The sequence below is a fragment of the Haliotis asinina genome, chromosome 5 (genome assembly GCF_037392515.1).
Source record: "Haliotis asinina isolate JCU_RB_2024 chromosome 5, JCU_Hal_asi_v2, whole genome shotgun sequence".
NCBI lineage: Eukaryota > Metazoa > Mollusca > Gastropoda > Lepetellida > Haliotidae > Haliotis > Haliotis asinina.
In genome coordinates, this window is record NC_090284.1 from 2487570 (window position 1) to 2505667 (window position 18098).

At 42.2% G+C, this 18098-nt stretch overlaps 17 non-coding genes across 17 annotated transcripts; all 17 read left to right on the forward strand.

Annotated features, from left to right (window-relative positions):
* Positions 1 to 34: 34 nt before the first annotated feature.
* Trnas-cga (transfer RNA serine (anticodon CGA)) lies at positions 35 to 116 on the forward strand. Its single transcript has one exon. It is a non-coding gene; the product is annotated as a tRNA-Ser (tRNA).
* A 1088-nt stretch (positions 117 to 1204) lies between these two features.
* Positions 1205 to 1286, forward strand: Trnas-uga (transfer RNA serine (anticodon UGA)). The gene has a single exon. It is a non-coding gene; the product is annotated as a tRNA-Ser (tRNA).
* Positions 1287 to 1789: 503 nt separating this feature from the next.
* Positions 1790 to 1871, forward strand: Trnas-cga (transfer RNA serine (anticodon CGA)). The gene has a single exon. It is a non-coding gene; the product is annotated as a tRNA-Ser (tRNA).
* A 1088-nt stretch (positions 1872 to 2959) lies between these two features.
* On the forward strand, positions 2960 to 3041 carry Trnas-uga (transfer RNA serine (anticodon UGA)). The gene has a single exon. It is a non-coding gene; the product is annotated as a tRNA-Ser (tRNA).
* Positions 3042 to 3544: 503 nt separating this feature from the next.
* On the forward strand, positions 3545 to 3626 carry Trnas-uga (transfer RNA serine (anticodon UGA)). The gene has a single exon. It is a non-coding gene; the product is annotated as a tRNA-Ser (tRNA).
* Positions 3627 to 4129: 503 nt separating this feature from the next.
* Positions 4130 to 4211, forward strand: Trnas-cga (transfer RNA serine (anticodon CGA)). The gene has a single exon. It is a non-coding gene; the product is annotated as a tRNA-Ser (tRNA).
* A 1088-nt stretch (positions 4212 to 5299) lies between these two features.
* On the forward strand, positions 5300 to 5381 carry Trnas-uga (transfer RNA serine (anticodon UGA)). Its single transcript has one exon. It is a non-coding gene; the product is annotated as a tRNA-Ser (tRNA).
* Positions 5382 to 5876: 495 nt separating this feature from the next.
* Trnas-cga (transfer RNA serine (anticodon CGA)) lies at positions 5877 to 5958 on the forward strand. Its single transcript has one exon. It is a non-coding gene; the product is annotated as a tRNA-Ser (tRNA).
* A 1088-nt stretch (positions 5959 to 7046) lies between these two features.
* Positions 7047 to 7128, forward strand: Trnas-cga (transfer RNA serine (anticodon CGA)). Its single transcript has one exon. It is a non-coding gene; the product is annotated as a tRNA-Ser (tRNA).
* Positions 7129 to 7642: 514 nt separating this feature from the next.
* On the forward strand, positions 7643 to 7724 carry Trnas-uga (transfer RNA serine (anticodon UGA)). The gene has a single exon. It is a non-coding gene; the product is annotated as a tRNA-Ser (tRNA).
* Positions 7725 to 8227: 503 nt separating this feature from the next.
* Positions 8228 to 8309, forward strand: Trnas-cga (transfer RNA serine (anticodon CGA)). Its single transcript has one exon. It is a non-coding gene; the product is annotated as a tRNA-Ser (tRNA).
* A 503-nt stretch (positions 8310 to 8812) lies between these two features.
* Trnas-uga (transfer RNA serine (anticodon UGA)) lies at positions 8813 to 8894 on the forward strand. Its single transcript has one exon. It is a non-coding gene; the product is annotated as a tRNA-Ser (tRNA).
* A 503-nt stretch (positions 8895 to 9397) lies between these two features.
* On the forward strand, positions 9398 to 9479 carry Trnas-cga (transfer RNA serine (anticodon CGA)). The gene has a single exon. It is a non-coding gene; the product is annotated as a tRNA-Ser (tRNA).
* Positions 9480 to 10567: 1088 nt separating this feature from the next.
* Positions 10568 to 10649, forward strand: Trnas-uga (transfer RNA serine (anticodon UGA)). Its single transcript has one exon. It is a non-coding gene; the product is annotated as a tRNA-Ser (tRNA).
* Positions 10650 to 11144: 495 nt separating this feature from the next.
* On the forward strand, positions 11145 to 11226 carry Trnas-cga (transfer RNA serine (anticodon CGA)). Its single transcript has one exon. It is a non-coding gene; the product is annotated as a tRNA-Ser (tRNA).
* A 1088-nt stretch (positions 11227 to 12314) lies between these two features.
* On the forward strand, positions 12315 to 12396 carry Trnas-cga (transfer RNA serine (anticodon CGA)). Its single transcript has one exon. It is a non-coding gene; the product is annotated as a tRNA-Ser (tRNA).
* A 938-nt stretch (positions 12397 to 13334) lies between these two features.
* Trnas-cga (transfer RNA serine (anticodon CGA)) lies at positions 13335 to 13416 on the forward strand. The gene has a single exon. It is a non-coding gene; the product is annotated as a tRNA-Ser (tRNA).
* The last annotated feature ends 4682 nt before the right edge of the window (positions 13417 to 18098 follow it).

The window sequence follows — 18098 nt, forward strand, 5'->3', positions numbered from 1 at the left end:
GATAGTTCCTTTACTAGTGAGGGGATATGGGAGAGCTGTGATGGCCGAGTGGTTAAGGCGTTGGACTCGAAATCCAATGGGTTATTCCCGCGCAGGTTCGAATCCTGTTCACAGCGTATCTTTTTGCATGTTGTGTGATTAACGTCTTTCTTTTGGCATCTCGTTTGAAAGGCCACTGGTGAATACTGTTGGATGACACAAAATATGACAAAAGACTGGCCCGAGTAAAAAGTAGACAGCTCAACTGAAAGAAAATGAAAGAAATCGTAGACAAAATTTAGAAAGTCAGATGAAATGTTTGTTATTTTATTTCCTCAACATTGTGTGCTGTGTATGGACGAGTGTGTCGAGGATAGAATTTGTTATTGTGCATTTGGAATAGTATTGATGTGTCATTTTGAGCTGGTGAAACCCTCCCAAGAAGTTGCTTGAGTCTGTTTGACTTGACTGCCGTGAGTGCTGTGATGGCCGAGTGGTTAAGGCGTTGGACTCGAAATCCAATGGTATATTCCCGCACAGGTTCGAATCCTGTTCATAGCGTCTTACTTTTAGTTTTGCTATTTAACTAAAGCTGACTTTCTACAAGATAGTTCCTTTACTAGTGAGGGGACATGGGAGTTCTGTGATGGCCGAGTGGTTAAGGCGTTGGACTTGAAATCCAATGGGTTATTCCCGCGCAGGTTCGAATCCTGTTCACAGCGTATCTTTTTGCATGTTGTGTGATTAACGTCTTTCTTTTGGCATCTCGTTTGAAAGGCCACTGGTGAATACTGTTGGATGACACAAAATATGACAAAAGACTGGCCCGAGTAAAAAGTAGACAACTCAACTGAAAGAAAATGAAAGAAATCGTAGACAAAATTTAGAAAGTCAGATGAAATGTTTGTTATTTTATTTCCTCAACATTGTGTGCTGTGTATGGACGAGTGTGTCGAGGATAGAATTTGTTATTGTGCATTTGGAATAGTATTGATGTGTCATTTTGAGCTGGTGAAACCCTCCCAAGAAGTTGCCTGAGTCTGTTTGACTTTCATGCCGTGAGTGCTGTGATGGCCGAGTGGTTAAGGCGTTGGACTCGAAATCCAATGGTATATTACCGCACAGGTTCGAATCCTGTTCATAGCGTCTTACTTTTAGTTTTGCTATTTAACTAAAGCTGACTTTCTACAAGATAGTTCCTTTACTAGTGAGGGGATATGGGAGAGCTGTGATGGCCGAGTGGTTAAGGCGTTGGACTTGAAATCCAATGGGTTATTCCCGCGCAGGTTCGAATCCTGTTCACAGCGTATCTTTTTGCATGTTGTGTGATTAACGTCTTTCTTTTGGCATCTCGTTTGAAAGGCCACTGGTGAATACTGTTGGATGACACAAAATATGACAAAAGACTGGCCCGAGTAAAAAGTAGACAACTCAACTGAAAGAAAATGAAAGAAATCGTAGACAAAATTTAGAAAGTCAGATGAAATGTTTGTTATTTTATTTCCTAAACATTGTGTGCTGTGTATGGACGAGTGTGTCGAGGACAGAATTTGTTATTGTGCATTTGGAATAGTATTGATGTGTCATTTTGAGCTGGTGAAACCCTCCCAAGAAGTTGCTTGAGTCTGTTTGACTTGACTGCCGTGAGTGCTGTGATGGCCGAGTGGTTAAGGCGTTGGACTCGAAATCCAATGGTATATTACCGCACAGGTTCGAATCCTGTTCATAGCGTCTTACTTTTAGTTTTGCTATTTAACTAAAGCTGACTTTCTACAAGATAGTTCCTTTACTAGTGAGGGGATATGGGAGAGCTGTGATGGCCGAGTGGTTAAGGCGTTGGACTCGAAATCCAATGGGTTATTCCCGCGCAGGTTCGAATCCTGTTCACAGCGTATCTTTTTGCATGTTGTGTGATTAACGTCTTTCTTTTGGCATCTCGTTTGAAAGGCCACTGGTGAATACTGTTGGATGACACAAAATATGACAAAAGACTGGCCCGAGTAAAAAGTAGACAGCTCAACTGAAAGAAAATGAAAGAAATCGTAGACAAAATTTAGAAAGTCAGATGAAATGTTTGTTATTTTATTTCCTCAACATTGTGTGCTGTGTATGGACGAGTGTGTCGAGGATAGAATTTGTTATTGTGCATTTGGAATAGTATTGATGTGTCATTTTGAGCTGGTGAAACCCTCCCAAGAAGTTGCTTGAGTCTGTTTGACTTGACTGCCGTGAGTGCTGTGATGGCCGAGTGGTTAAGGCGTTGGACTCGAAATCCAATGGTATATTCCCGCACAGGTTCGAATCCTGTTCATAGCGTCTTACTTTTAGTTTTGCTATTTAACTAAAGCTGACTTTCTACAAGATAGTTCCTTTACTAGTGAGGGGACATGGGAGTTCTGTGATGGCCGAGTGGTTAAGGCGTTGGACTTGAAATCCAATGGGTTATTCCCGCGCAGGTTCGAATCCTGTTCACAGCGTATCTTTTTGCATGTTGTGTGATTAACGTCTTTCTTTTGGCATCTCGTTTGAAAGGCCACTGGTGAATACTGTTGGATGACACAAAATATGACAAAAGACTGGCCCGAGTAAAAAGTAGACAACTCAACTGAAAGAAAATGAAAGAAATCGTAGACAAAATTTAGAAAGTCAGATGAAATGTTTGTTATTTTATTTCCTCAACATTGTGTGCTGTGTATGGACGAGTGTGTCGAGGATAGAATTTGTTATTGTGCATTTGGAATAGTATTGATGTGTCATTTTGAGCTGGTGAAACCCTCCCAAGAAGTTGCCTGAGTCTGTTTGACTTTCATGCCGTGAGTGCTGTGATGGCCGAGTGGTTAAGGCGTTGGACTCGAAATCCAATGGTATATTACCGCACAGGTTCGAATCCTGTTCATAGCGTCTTACTTTTAGTTTTGCTATTTAACTAAAGCTGACTTTCTACAAGATAGTTCCTTTACTAGTGAGGGGATATGGGAGAGCTGTGATGGCCGAGTGGTTAAGGCGTTGGACTTGAAATCCAATGGGTTATTCCCGCGCAGGTTCGAATCCTGTTCACAGCGTATCTTTTTGCATGTTGTGTGATTAACGTCTTTCTTTTGGCATCTCGTTTGAAAGGCCACTGGTGAATACTGTTGGATGACACAAAATATGACAAAAGACTGGCCCGAGTAAAAAGTAGACAACTCAACTGAAAGAAAATGAAAGAAATCGTAGACAAAATTTAGAAAGTCAGATGAAATGTTTGTTATTTTATTTCCTCAACATTGTGTGCTGTGTATGGACGAGTGTGTCGAGGATAGAATTTGTTATTGTGCATTTGGAATAGTATTGATGTGTCATTTTGAGCTGGTGAAACCCTCCCAAGAAGTTGCCTGAGTCTGTTTGACTTTCATGCCGTGAGTGCTGTGATGGCCGAGTGGTTAAGGCGTTGGACTCGAAATCCAATGGTATATTACCGCACAGGTTCGAATCCTGTTCATAGCGTCTTACTTTTAGTTTTGCTATTTAACTAAAGCTGACTTTCTACAAGATAGTTCCTTTACTAGTGAGGGGATATGGGAGAGCTGTGATGGCCGAGTGGTTAAGGCGTTGGACTTGAAATCCAATGGGTTATTCCCGCGCAGGTTCGAATCCTGTTCACAGCGTATCTTTTTGCATGTTGTGTGATTAACGTCTTTCTTTTGGCATCTCGTTTGAAAGGCCACTGGTGAATACTGTTGGATGACACAAAATATGACAAAAGACTGGCCCGAGTAAAAAGTAGACAACTCAACTGAAAGAAAATGAAAGAAATCGTAGACAAAATTTAGAAAGTCAGATGAAATGTTTGTTATTTTATTTCCTAAACATTGTGTGCTGTGTATGGACGAGTGTGTCGAGGACAGAATTTGTTATTGTGCATTTGGAATAGTATTGATGTGTCATTTTGAGCTGGTGAAACCCTCCCAAGAAGTTGCTTGAGTCTGTTTGACTTGACTGCCGTGAGTGCTGTGATGGCCGAGTGGTTAAGGCGTTGGACTCGAAATCCAATGGTATATTACCGCACAGGTTCGAATCCTGTTCATAGCGTCTTACTTTTAGTTTTGCTATTTAACTAAAGCTGACTTTCTACAAGATAGTTCCTTTACTAGTGAGGGGATATGGGAGAGCTGTGATGGCCGAGTGGTTAAGGCGTTGGACTCGAAATCCAATGGGTTATTCCCGCGCAGGTTCGAATCCTGTTCACAGCGTATCTTTTTGCATGTTGTGTGATTAACGTCTTTCTTTTGGCATCTCGTTTGAAAGGCCACTGGTGAATACTGTTGGATGACACAAAATATGACAAAAGACTGGCCCGAGTAAAAAGTAGACAGCTCAACTGAAAGAAAATGAAAGAAATCGTAGACAAAATTTAGAAAGTCAGATGAAATGTTTGTTATTTTATTTCCTAAACATTGTGTGCTGTGTATGGACGAGTGTGTCGAGGATAGAATTTGTTATTGTGCATTTGGAATAGTATTGATGTGTCATTTTGAGCTGGTGAAACCCTCCCAAGAAGTTGCTTGAGTCTGTTTGACTTGACTGCCGTGAGTGCTGTGATGGCCGAGTGGTTAAGGCGTTGGACTCGAAATCCAATGGTATATTCCCGCACAGGTTCGAATCCTGTTCATAGCGTCTTACTTTTAGTTTTGCTATTTAACTAAAGCTGACTTTCTACAAGATAGTTCCTTTACTAGTGAGGGGACATGGGAGTTCTGTGATGGCCGAGTGGTTAAGGCGTTGGACTTGAAATCCAATGGGTTATTCCCGCGCAGGTTCGAATCCTGTTCACAGCGTATCTTTTTGCATGTTGTGTGATTAACGTCTTTCTTTTGGCATCTCGTTTGAAAGGCCACTGGTGAATACTGTTGGATGACACAAAATATGACAAAAGACTGGCCCGAGTAAAAAGTAGACAACTCAACTGAAAGAAAATGAAAGAAATCGTAGACAAAATTTAGAAAGTCAGATGAAATGTTTGTTATTTTATTTCCTCAACATTGTGTGCTGTGTATGGACGAGTGTGTCGAGGATAGAATTTGTTATTGTGCATTTGGAATAGTATTGATGTGTCATTTTGAGCTGGTGAAACCCTCCCAAGAAGTTGCCTGAGTCTGTTTGACTTTCATGCCGTGAGTGCTGTGATGGCCGAGTGGTTAAGGCGTTGGACTCGAAATCCAATGGTATATTACCGCACAGGTTCGAATCCTGTTCATAGCGTCTTACTTTTAGTTTTGCTATTTAACTAAAGCTGACTTTCTACAAGATAGTTCCTTTACTAGTGAGGGGATATGGGAGAGCTGTGATGGCCGAGTGGTTAAGGCGTTGGACTTGAAATCCAATGGGTTATTCCCGCGCAGGTTCGAATCCTGTTCACAGCGTATCTTTTTGCATGTTGTGTGATTAACGTCTTTCTTTTGGCATCTCGTTTGAAAGGCCACTGGTGAATACTGTTGGATGACACAAAATATGACAAAAGACTGGCCCGAGTAAAAAGTAGACAGCTCAACTGAAAGAAAATGAAAGAAATCGTAGACAAAATTTAGAAAGTCAGATGAAATGTTTGTTATTTTATTTCCTAAACATTGTGTGCTGTGTATGGACGAGTGTGTCGAGGACAGAATTTGTTATTGTGCATTTGGAATAGTATTGATGTGTCATTTTGAGCTGGTGAAACCCTCCCAAGAAGTTGCTTGAGTCTGTTTGACTTGACTGCCGTGAGTGCTGTGATGGCCGAGTGGTTAAGGCGTTGGACTCGAAATCCAATGGTATATTACCGCACAGGTTCGAATCCTGTTCATAGCGTCTTACTTTTAGTTTTGCTAAAGCTGACTTTCTACAAGATAGTTCCTTTACTAGTGAGGGGATATGGGAGAGCTGTGATGGCCGAGTGGTTAAGGCGTTGGACTCGAAATCCAATGGGTTATTCCCACGCAGGTTCGAATCCTGTTCACAGCGTATCTTTTTGCATGTTGTGTGATTAACGTCTTTCTTTTGGCATCTCGTTTGAAAGGCCACTGGTGAATACTGTTGGATGACACAAAATATGACAAAAGACTGGCCCGAGTAAAAAGTAGACAGCTCAACTGAAAGAAAATGAAAGAAATCGTAGACAAAATTTAGAAAGTCAGATGAAATGTTTGTTATTTTATTTCCTCAACATTGTGTGCTGTGTATGGACGAGTGTGTCGAGGACAGAATTTGTTATTGTGCATTTGGAATAGTATTGATGTGTCATTTTGAGCTGGTGAAACCCTCCCAAGAAGTTGCTTGAGTCTGTTTGACTTGACTGCCGTGAGTGCTGTGATGGCCGAGTGGTTAAGGCGTTGGACTCGAAATCCAATGGTATATTACCGCACAGGTTCGAATCCTGTTCATAGCGTCTTACTTTTAGTTTTGCTATTTAACTAAAGCTGACTTTCTACAAGATAGTTCCTTTACTAGTGAGGGGACATGGGAGTTCTGTGATGGCCGAGTGGTTAAGGCGTTGGACTTGAAATCCAATGGGTTATTCCCGCGCAGGTTCGAATCCTGTTCACAGCGTATCTTTTTGCATGTTGTGTGATTAACGTCTTTCTTTTGGCATCTCGTTTGAAAGGCCACTGGTGAATACTGTTGGATGACACAAAATATGACAAAAGACTGGCCCGAGTAAAAAGTAGACAACTCAACTGAAAGAAAATGAAAGAAATCGTAGACAAAATTTAGAAAGTCAGATGAAATGTTTGTTATTTTATTTCCTAAACATTGTGTGCTGTGTATGGACGAGTGTGTCGAGGATAGAATTTGTTATTGTGCATTTGGAATAGTATTGATGTGTCATTTTGAGCTGGTGAAACCCTCCCAAGAAGTTGCCTGAGTCTGTTTGACTTTCATGCCGTGAGTGCTGTGATGGCCGAGTGGTTAAGGCGTTGGACTCGAAATCCAATGGTATATTACCGCACAGGTTCGAATCCTGTTCATAGCGTCTTACTTTTAGTTTTGCTATTTAACTAAAGCTGACTTTCTACAAGATAGTTCCTTTACTAGTGAGGGGATATGGGAGAGCTGTGATGGCCGAGTGGTTAAGGCGTTGGACTCGAAATCCAATGGGTTATTCCCGCGCAGGTTCGAATCCTGTTCACAGCGTATCTTTTTGCATGTTGTGTGATTAACGTCTTTCTTTTGGCATCTCGTTTGAAAGGCCACTGGTGAATACTGTTGGATGACACAAAATATGACGAAAGACTGGCCCGAGTAAAAAGTAGACAGCTCAACTGTAGAGTGGGAGAAAGAAAATGAAAGAAATCGTAGACAAAATTTAGAAAGTCAGATGAAATGTTTGTTATTTTATTTCCTAAACATTGTGTGCTGTGTATGGACGAGTGTGTCGAGGACAGAATTTGTTATTGTGCATTTGGAATAGTATTGATGTGTCATTTTGAGCTGGTGAAACCCTCCCAAGAAGTTGCTTGAGTCTGTTTGACTTGACTGCCGTGAGTGCTGTGATGGCCGAGTGGTTAAGGCGTTGGACTCGAAATCCAATGGTATATTACCGCACAGGTTCGAATCCTGTTCATAGCGTCTTACTTTTAGTTTTGCTATTTAACTAAAGCTGACTTTCTACAAGATAGTTCCTTTACTAGTGAGGGGATATGGGAGAGCTGTGATGGCCGAGTGGTTAAGGCGTTGGACTTGAAATCCAATGGGTTATTCCCGCGCAGGTTCGAATCCTGTTCACAGCGTATCTTTTTGCATGTTGTGTGATTAACGTCTTTCTTTTGGCATCTCGTTTGAAAGGCCACTGGTGAATACTGTTGGATGACACAAAATATGACAAAAGACTGGCCCGAGTAAAAAGTAGACAACTCAACTGAAAGAAAATGAAAGAAATCGTAGACAAAATTTAGAAAGTCAGATGAAATGTTTGTTATTTTATTTCCTAAACATTGTGTGCTGTGTATGGACGAGTGTGTCGAGGACAGAATTTGTTATTGTGCATTTGGAATAGTATTGATGTGTCATTTTGAGCTGGTGAAACCCTCCCAAGAAGTTGCTTGAGTCTGTTTGACTTGACTGCCGTGAGTGCTGTGATGGCCGAGTGGTTAAGGCGTTGGACTCGAAATCCAATGGTATATTACCGCACAGGTTCGAATCCTGTTCATAGCGTCTTACTTTTAGTTTTGCTATTTAACTAAAGCTGACTTTCTACAAGATAGTTCCTTTACTAGTGAGGGGATATGGGAGAGCTGTGATGGCCGAGTGGTTAAGGCGTTGGACTCGAAATCCAATGGGTTATTCCCGCGCAGGTTCGAATCCTGTTCACAGCGTATCTTTTTGCATGTTGTGTGATTAACGTCTTTCTTTTGGCATCTCGTTTGAAAGGCCACTGGTGAATACTGTTGGATGACACAAAATATGACAAAAGACTGGCCCGAGTAAAAAGTAGACAGCTCAACTGAAAGAAAATGAAAGAAATCGTAGACAAAATTTAGAAAGTCAGATGAAATGTTTGTTATTTTATTTCCTCAACATTGTGTGCTGTGTATGGACGAGTGTGTCGAGGATAGAATTTGTTATTGTGCATTTGGAATAGTATTGATGTGTCATTTTGAGCTGGTGAAACCCTCCCAAGAAGTTGCCTGAGTCTGTTTGACTTTCATGCCGTGAGTGCTGTGATGGCCGAGTGGTTAAGGCGTTGGACTCGAAATCCAATGGTATATTACCGCACAGGTTCGAATCCTGTTCATAGCGTCTTACTTTTAGTTTTGCTATTTAACTAAAGCTGACTTTCTACAAGATAGTTCCTTTACTAGTGAGGGGATATGGGAGAGCTGTGATGGCCGAGTGGTTAAGGCGTTGGACTTGAAATCCAATGGGTTATTCCCGCGCAGGTTCGAATCCTGTTCACAGCGTATCTTTTTGCATGTTGTGTGATTAACGTCTTTCTTTTGGCATCTCGTTTGAAAGGCCACTGGTGAATACTGTTGGATGACACAAAATATGACAAAAGACTGGCCCGAGTAAAAAGTAGACAACTCAACTGAAAGAAAATGAAAGAAATCGTAGACAAAATTTAGAAAGTCAGATGAAATGTTTGTTATTTTATTTCCTAAACATTGTGTGCTGTGTATGGACGAGTGTGTCGAGGACAGAATTTGTTATTGTGCATTTGGAATAGTATTGATGTGTCATTTTGAGCTGGTGAAACCCTCCCAAGAAGTTGCTTGAGTCTGTTTGACTTGACTGCCGTGAGTGCTGTGATGGCCGAGTGGTTAAGGCGTTGGACTCGAAATCCAATGGTATATTACCGCACAGGTTCGAATCCTGTTCATAGCGTCTTACTTTTAGTTTTGCTATTTAACTAAAGCTGACTTTCTACAAGATAGTTCCTTTACTAGTGAGGGGATATGGGAGAGCTGTGATGGCCGAGTGGTTAAGGCGTTGGACTCGAAATCCAATGGGTTATTCCCGCGCAGGTTCGAATCCTGTTCACAGCGTATCTTTTTGCATGTTGTGTGATTAACGTCTTTCTTTTGGCATCTCGTTTGAAAGGCCACTGGTGAATACTGTTGGATGACACAAAATATGACAAAAGACTGGCCCGAGTAAAAAGTAGACAGCTCAACTGAAAGAAAATGAAAGAAATCGTAGACAAAATTTAGAAAGTCAGATGAAATGTTTGTTATTTTATTTCCTCAACATTGTGTGCTGTGTATGGACGAGTGTGTCGAGGATAGAATTTGTTATTGTGCATTTGGAATAGTATTGATGTGTCATTTTGAGCTGGTGAAACCCTCCCAAGAAGTTGCTTGAGTCTGTTTGACTTGACTGCCGTGAGTGCTGTGATGGCCGAGTGGTTAAGGCGTTGGACTCGAAATCCAATGGTATATTCCCGCACAGGTTCGAATCCTGTTCATAGCGTCTTACTTTTAGTTTTGCTATTTAACTAAAGCTGACTTTCTACAAGATAGTTCCTTTACTAGTGAGGGGACATGGGAGTTCTGTGATGGCCGAGTGGTTAAGGCGTTGGACTCGAAATCCAATGGGTTATTCCCGCGCAGGTTCGAATCCTGTTCACAGCGTATCTTTTTGCATGTTGTGTGATTAACGTCTTTCTTTTGGCATCTCGTTTGAAAGGCCACTGGTGAATACTGTTGGATGACACAAAATATGACAAAAGACTGGCCCGAGTAAAAAGTAGACAACTCAACTGAAAGAAAATGAAAGAAATCGTAGACAAAATTTAGAAAGTCAGATGAAATGTTTGTTATTTTATTTCCTCAACATTGTGTGCTGTGTATGGACGAGTGTGTCGAGGATAGAATTTGTTATTGTGCATTTGGAATAGTATTGATGTGTCATTTTGAGCTGGTGAAACCCTCCCAAGAAGTTGCCTGAGTCTGTTTGACTTTCATGCCGTGAGTGCTGTGATGGCCGAGTGGTTAAGGCGTTGGACTCGAAATCCAATGGTATATTACCGCACAGGTTCGAATCCTGTTCATAGCGTCTTACTTTTAGTTTTGCTATTTAACTAAAGCTGACTTTCTACAAGATAGTTCCTTTACTAGTGAGGGGATATGGGAGAGCTGTGATGGCCGAGTGGTTAAGGCGTTGGACTTGAAATCCAATGGGTTATTCCCGCGCAGGTTCGAATCCTGTTCACAGCGTATCTTTTTGCATGTTGTGTGATTAACGTCTTTCTTTTGGCATCTCGTTTGAAAGGCCACTGGTGAATACTGTTGGATGACACAAAATATGACAAAAGACTGGCCCGAGTAAAAAGTAGACAGCTCAACTGAAAGAAAATGAAAGAAATCGTAGACAAAATTTAGAAAGTCAGATGAAATGTTTGTTATTTTATTTCCTAAACATTGTGTGCTGTGTATGGACGAGTGTGTCGAGGACAGAATTTGTTATTGTGCATTTGGAATAGTATTGATGTGTCATTTTGAGCTGGTGAAACCCTCCCAAGAAGTTGCTTGAGTCTGTTTGACTTGACTGCCGTGAGTGCTGTGATGGCCGAGTGGTTAAGGCGTTGGACTCGAAATCCAATGGTATATTCCCGCACAGGTTCGAATCCTGTTCATAGCGTCTTACTTTTAGTTTTGCTAAAGCTGACTTTCTACAAGATAGTTCCTTTACTAGTGAGGGGATATGGGAGAGCTGTGATGGCCGAGTGGTTAAGGCGTTGGACTCGAAATCCAATGGGTTATTCCCACGCAGGTTCGAATCCTGTTCACAGCGTATCTTTTTGCATGTTGTGTGATTAACGTCTTTCTTTTGGCATCTCGTTTGAAAGGCCACTGGTGAATACTGTTGGATGACACAAAATATGACAAAAGACTGGCCCGAGTAAAAAGTAGACAGCTCAACTGAAAGAAAATGAAAGAAATCGTAGACAAAATTTAGAAAGTCAGATGAAATGTTTGTTATTTTATTTCCTCAACATTGTGTGCTGTGTATGGACGAGTGTGTCGAGGATAGAATTTGTTATTGTGCATTTGGAATAGTATTGATGTGTCATTTTGAGCTGGTGAAACCCTCCCAAGAAGTTGCTTGAGTCTGTTTGACTTTCATGCCGTGAGTGCTGTGATGGCCGAGTGGTTAAGGCGTTGGACTCGAAATCCAATGGTATATTCCCCCACAGGTTCGAATCCTGTTCATAGCGTCTTACTTTTAGTTTTGCTATTTAACTAAAGCTGACTTTCTACAAGATAGTTCCTTTACTAGTGAGGGGACATGGGAGTTCTGTGATGGCCGAGTGGTTAAGGCGTTGGACTTGAAATCCAATGGGTTATTCCCGCGCAGGTTCGAATCCTGTTCACAGCGTATCTTTTTGCATGTTGTGTGATTAACGTCTTTCTTTTGGCATCTCGTTTGAAAGGCCACTGGTGAATACTGTTGGATGACACAAAATATGACAAAAGACTGGCCCGAGTAAAAAGTAGACAACTCAACTGAAAGAAAATGAAAGAAATCGTAGACAAAATTTAGAAAGTCAGATGAAATGTTTGTTAGTTTATTTCCTCAACATTGTGTGCTGTGTATGGACGAGTGTGTCGAGGATAGAATTTGTTATTGTGCATTTGGAATAGTATTGATGTGTCATTTTGAGCTGGTGAAACCCTCCCAAGAAGTTGCCTGAGTCTGTTTGACTTTCATGCCGTGAGTGCTGTGATGGCCGAGTGGTTAAGGCGTTGGACTCGAAATCCAATGGTATATTACCGCACAGGTTCGAATCCTGTTCATAGCGTCTTACTTTTAGTTTTGCTATTTAACTAAAGCTGACTTTCTACAAGATAGTTCCTTTACTAGTGAGGGGATATGGGAGAGCTGTGATGGCCGAGTGGTTAAGGCGTTGGACTCGAAATCCAATGGGTTATTCCCGCGCAGGTTCGAATCCTGTTCACAGCGTATCTTTTTGCATGTTGTGTGATTAACGTCTTTCTTTTGGCATCTCGTTTGAAAGGCCACTGGTGAATACTGTTGGATGACACAAAATATGACGAAAGACTGGCCCGAGTAAAAAGTAGACAGCTCAACTGTAGAGTGGGAGAAAGAAAATGAAAGAAATCGTAGACAAAATTTAGAAAGTCAGATGAAATGTTTGTTATTTTATTTCCTAAACATTGTGTGTTGTGTATGGACGAGTGTGTCGAGGATAGAATTTGTTATTGTGCATTTGGAATAGTATTGATGTGTCATTTTGAGCTGGTGAAACCCTCCCAAGAAGTTGCTTGAGTCTGTTTGACTTGACTGCCGTGAGTGCTGTGATGGCCGAGTGGTTAAGGCGTTGGACCTGAAATCCAATGGGTTATTCCCGCGCAGGTTCGAATCCTGTTCACAGCGTATCTTTTTGCATGTTGTGTGATTAACGTCTTTCTTTTGGCATCTCGTTTGAAAGGCCACTGGTGAATACTGTTGGATGACACAAAATATGACAAAAGACTGGCCCGAGTAAAAAGTAGACAGCTCAAATGAAAGAAAATGAAAGAAATCGTAGACAAAATTTAGAAAGTCAGATGAAATGTTTGTTAGTTTATTTCCTCAACATTGTGTGCTGTGTATGGACGAGTGTGTCGAGGATAGAATTTGTTATTGTGCATTTGGAATAGTATTGATGTGTCATTTTGAGCTGGTGAAACCCTCCCAAGAAGTTGCTTGAGTCTGTTTGACTTGACTGCCGTGAGTGCTGTGATGGCCGAGTGGTTAAGGCGTTGGACTCGAAATCCAATGGTATATTACCGCACAGGTTCGAATCCTGTTCATAGCGTCTTACTTTTAGTTTTGCTATTTAACTAAAGCTGACTTTCTACAAGATAGTTCCTTTACTAGTGAGGGGATATGGGAGAGCTGTGATGGCCGAGTGGTTAAGGCGTTGGACTCGAAATCCAATGGGTTATTCCCGCGCAGGTTCGAATCCTGTTCACAGCGTATCTTTTTGCATGTTGTGTGATTAACGTCTTTCTTTTGGCATCTCGTTTGAAAGGCCACTGGTGAATACTGTTGGATGACACAAAATATGACGAAAGACTGGCCCGAGTAAAAAGTAGACAGCTCAACTGTAGAGTGGGAGAAAGAAAATGAAAGAAATCGTAGACAAAATTTAGAAAGTCAGATGAAATGTTTGTTATTTTATTTCCTCAACATTGTGTGCTGTGTATGGGCGAGTGTGTCGAGGATAGAATTTGTTATTGTGCATTTGGAATAGTATTGATGTGTCATTTTGAGCTGGTGAAACCCTCCCAAGAAGTTGCTTGAGTCTGTTTGACTTGACTGCCGTGAGTGCTGTGATGGCCGAGTGGTTAAGGCGTTGGACTCGAAATCCAATGGTATATTACCGCACAGGTTCGAATCCTGTTCATAGCGTCTTACTTTTAGTTTTGCTATTTAACTAAAGCTGACTTTCTACAAGATAGTTCCTTTACTAGTGAGGGGATATGGGAGAGCTGTGATGGCCGAGTGGTTAAGGCGTTGGACTCGAAATCCAATGGGTTATTCCAGCGCAGGTTCGAATCCTGTTCACAGCGTATCTTTTTGCATGTTGTGTGATTAACGTCTTTCTTTTGGCATCTCGTTTGAAAGGCCACTGGTGAATACTGTTGGATGACACAAAATATGACAAAAGACTGGCCCGAGTAAAAAGTAGACAACTCAACTGAAAGAAAATGAAAGAAATCGTAGACAAAATTTAGAAAGTCAGATGAAATGTTTGTTAGTTTATTTCCTCAACATTGTGTGCTGTGTATGGACGAGTGTGTCGAGGATAGAATTTGTTATTGTGCATTTGGAATAGTATTGATGTGTCATTTTGAGCTGGTGAAACCCTCCCAAGAAGTTGCTTGAGTCTGTTTGACTTGACTGCCGTGAGTGCTGTGATGGCCGAGTGGTTAAGGCGTTGGACTCGAAATCCAATGGTATATTACCGCACAGGTTCGAATCCTGTTCATAGCGTCTTACTTTTAGTTTTGCTATTTAACTAAAGCTGACTTTCTACAAGATAGTTCCTTTACTAGTGAGGGGATATGGGAGAGCTGTGATGGCCGAGTGGTTAAGGCGTTGGACTCGAAATCCAATGGGTTATTCCAGCGCAGGTTCGAATCCTGTTCACAGCGTATCTTTTTGCATGTTGTGTGATTAACGTCTTTCTTTTGGCATCTCGTTTGAAAGGCCACTGGTGAATACTGTTGGATGACACAAAATATGACAAAAGACTGTTGGTTATCATGGACAGTCAAGTTTAGACCATTTTCTGTCTTACAATTGCGACTATCACTAACAAGCATGAGACAGAGACCAATCCTACAATGTGGCTAACGGGAAGAACTTTGATTACCACAAAGACAGAGTTACTTATAGCATAGCAGAGTAAACTGCACGATGTTTTGCATAGTTTTTTATCAACCAAGATCAAAACCAGCAGTTGTTCTCATTGCAAGGTTCAAGAAAAGAGTCTATATGTGACAAATTGTTTACACCTGAATCAGATAAATATCTTGGTACTGACAGTTAATTATACTTCACTCATCTTACATTTATACATGGTGCTCACAGCATATGAAAGATACACCAAGTCTGTGATACCATAAGTCATGGTAAGCAGTCATATGAAGCTAAAAGGAGCTGCACATTAGAGCTGCTCTACTTATGCATGACGTTGGAGGTCAAATGGTACAAACAGCAGGTCGAGATTACTCAGGAGGACAGGGGGAGCGGAGAATGGTACTAATGTTGTGTTCCTACGAAGCATGTTCTTCACATATTGAAGACATTAAACCATCTGTAGTCTCTTTTTTAAAACCATTAGGACATTGCTGATGATCTCTCGATGCTGTGATGTCATGGCCACCTTATCTCAGCTGTTTGGACATGTTGACAATCAACTGACAAAGGTGCACCCCTTCATAATAACAGACTCAACCAGTTGTGATATGGTCATGCAATGCATTGGTATTCACTTGATCAGGTCCAACTGAACAATCTATGTATTCCTTTGTTAGACATGATTCCTGTCAAACATAAACCTTGTTGAAGTTGACAAAAATGACTTTGCTTTGCATTTTCCCACAGACAGGATCATAACAAAATATACAATTTTCTCAACAAGGACCAGCTATTAATAAAATGGCACCAATGATTCAAAAACATACATAAAGTTTGTGGATCAATGGAAAAACCCTGCATGCTTTCAAGGATTGCTTTAATTTGCCAGCAGGTACAAACATAATTCAGACTAAGCCTGCCCTGACATCTACCTGTCAGATGATGAACTATTGCAGGCATTACTGTAAGAAGGAAGGGAGGCCAATCCAATTTCCTTTGCCAGTCTATTTTATTTGTCATGTTTTGACAGAGGTAGATTTTATTCAACCAACATCCAAAGACCTGGCTGGGGCTGAAGCAAAGGCACTTAAATTAGTAGTTGTATCAGTGCCCTTTTAATTTCCAGTGTCATAAACAACACATAAAAGCATGAAAGTTTGTTTTCTATGAGATATGAGAGAATGTGATGTCATGAATGTACAAAAACATACAAGTATGCAACTGCTTGTACTGCCATTGTAGACAAGAACCCTCTGCATGATGCCAGAATATTGCGTGGACAGCCTGAATGCTAGCCTATTTTCTTGACACAGCACAGCCTGATGCTAGTCAGTTGTGCAGGTACAGAAGTGCCTGATGCCTAGTGTCTGGACACTGTACAGTCTGATGCCAGCCTATTGTCTAGACACAGCACAGTCTGATGTTAGCCTATTGTGCAGACACATGACTGCCTGATGCCAGCCTATTGTCTGGACACAGCACAGCCTGATTCCAGCCTACTGTGTGCACACATGACAGCCTGATGCTAGCCTATTATCTAGACATGGCACAGCCTGATGCCAGCCAATTGTGCGAATACAGGACTGCCTGATGCCAGTCTATTGTGCAGACACAACACAGTCTGATACCATCCTATTGTGCACAACCAGCACTTTCTGATACCAGTCTTCTGTGCACAACCAGCATTGTCTGATACCAGCCTACTGTACACAACCAGCACTGTCTGATACCAGCCTACTGTGCACAACCAGCACTGTCTGATGCCAGACTTCTGTGCACAACCAGCACTGTCTGATGCCAGTGTTCTCTACACAACCAGCACTGTCTGATGCCAGCCTTCTGTGCACAACCAGCACTGTCTGATACCAGCCTACTGTACACAACCAGCACTGTCTGATACCAGCCTACTGTGCACAACCAGCACTTTCTGATACCAGTCTTCTGTGCACAACCAGCACTGTCTGATACCAGCCTACTGTACACAACCAGCACTGTCTGATGCCAGCCTTCTGTGCACAACCAGCACTGTCTGATGCCAGTGTTCTCTACACAACCAGCACTGTCTGATACCAGCCTACTGTGCACAACCAGCACTGTCTCATACCAGCCTACTGTACACAACCAGCACTGTCTGATACCAGCCTACTGTGCACAACCAGCACTTTCTGATACCAGTCTTCTGTGCACAACCAGCATTGTCTGATACCAGCCTACTGTACACAACCAGCACTGTCTGATGCCAGCCTACTGTGCACAACCAGCACTGTCTGATGCCAGCCTTCTGTGCACAATCAGCACCTTCTGATGCCAGTGTTCTCTACACAATCAGCACTGTCTGATGCCAGCCTTCTGTGCACAACCAGCACTGTCTGATACCAGCCTACTGTACACAACCAGCACTGTCTGATGCCAGCCTACTGTGCACAACCAGCACTTTCTGATACCAGTCTTCTGTGCACCATCAGCACTGTCTGATACCAGCCTACTGTACACAACCAGCACTGTCTGATACCAGCCTTCTGTGCACAACCAGCACTGTCTGATGCCAGACTTCTGTGCACAACCAGCACTGTCTGATGCCAGTGTTCTCTACACAATCAGCACTGTCTGATGCCAGCCTACTGTGTACAACCAGCACTGTCTGATACCAGCCTACTGTACACAACCAGCACTGTCTGATACCAGCCTACTGTGCACAACCAGCACTTTCTGATACCAGTCTTCTGTGCACAACCAGCACTGTCTGATACCAGCCTACTGTACACAACCAGCACTGTCTGATGCCAGCCTACTGTGCACAACCAGCACTGTCTGATGCCAGCCTTCTGTGCACAATCAGCACTGTCTGATGCCAGTGTTCTCTACACAATCAGCACTGTCTGATGCCAGCCTACTGTGCACAACCAGCACTGTCTGATACCAGCCTACTGTACACAACCAGCACTGTCTGATGCCAGCCTACTGTGCACAACCAGCACTTTCTGATACCAGTCTTCTGTGCACCATCAGCACTGTCTGATACCAGCCTACTGTACACAACCAGCACTGTCTGATACCAGCCTTCTGTGCACAACCAGCACTGTCTGATGCCAGACTTCTGTGCACAACCAGCACTGTCTGATGCCAGTGTTCTCTACACAATCAGCACTGTCTGATGCCAGCCTACTGTGCACAACCAGCACTGTCTGATACCAGCCTACTGTACACAACCAGCACTGTCTGATACCAGCCTACTGTGTACAACCAGCACTTTCTGATACCAGTCTTCTGTGCACAACCAGCACTGTCTGATA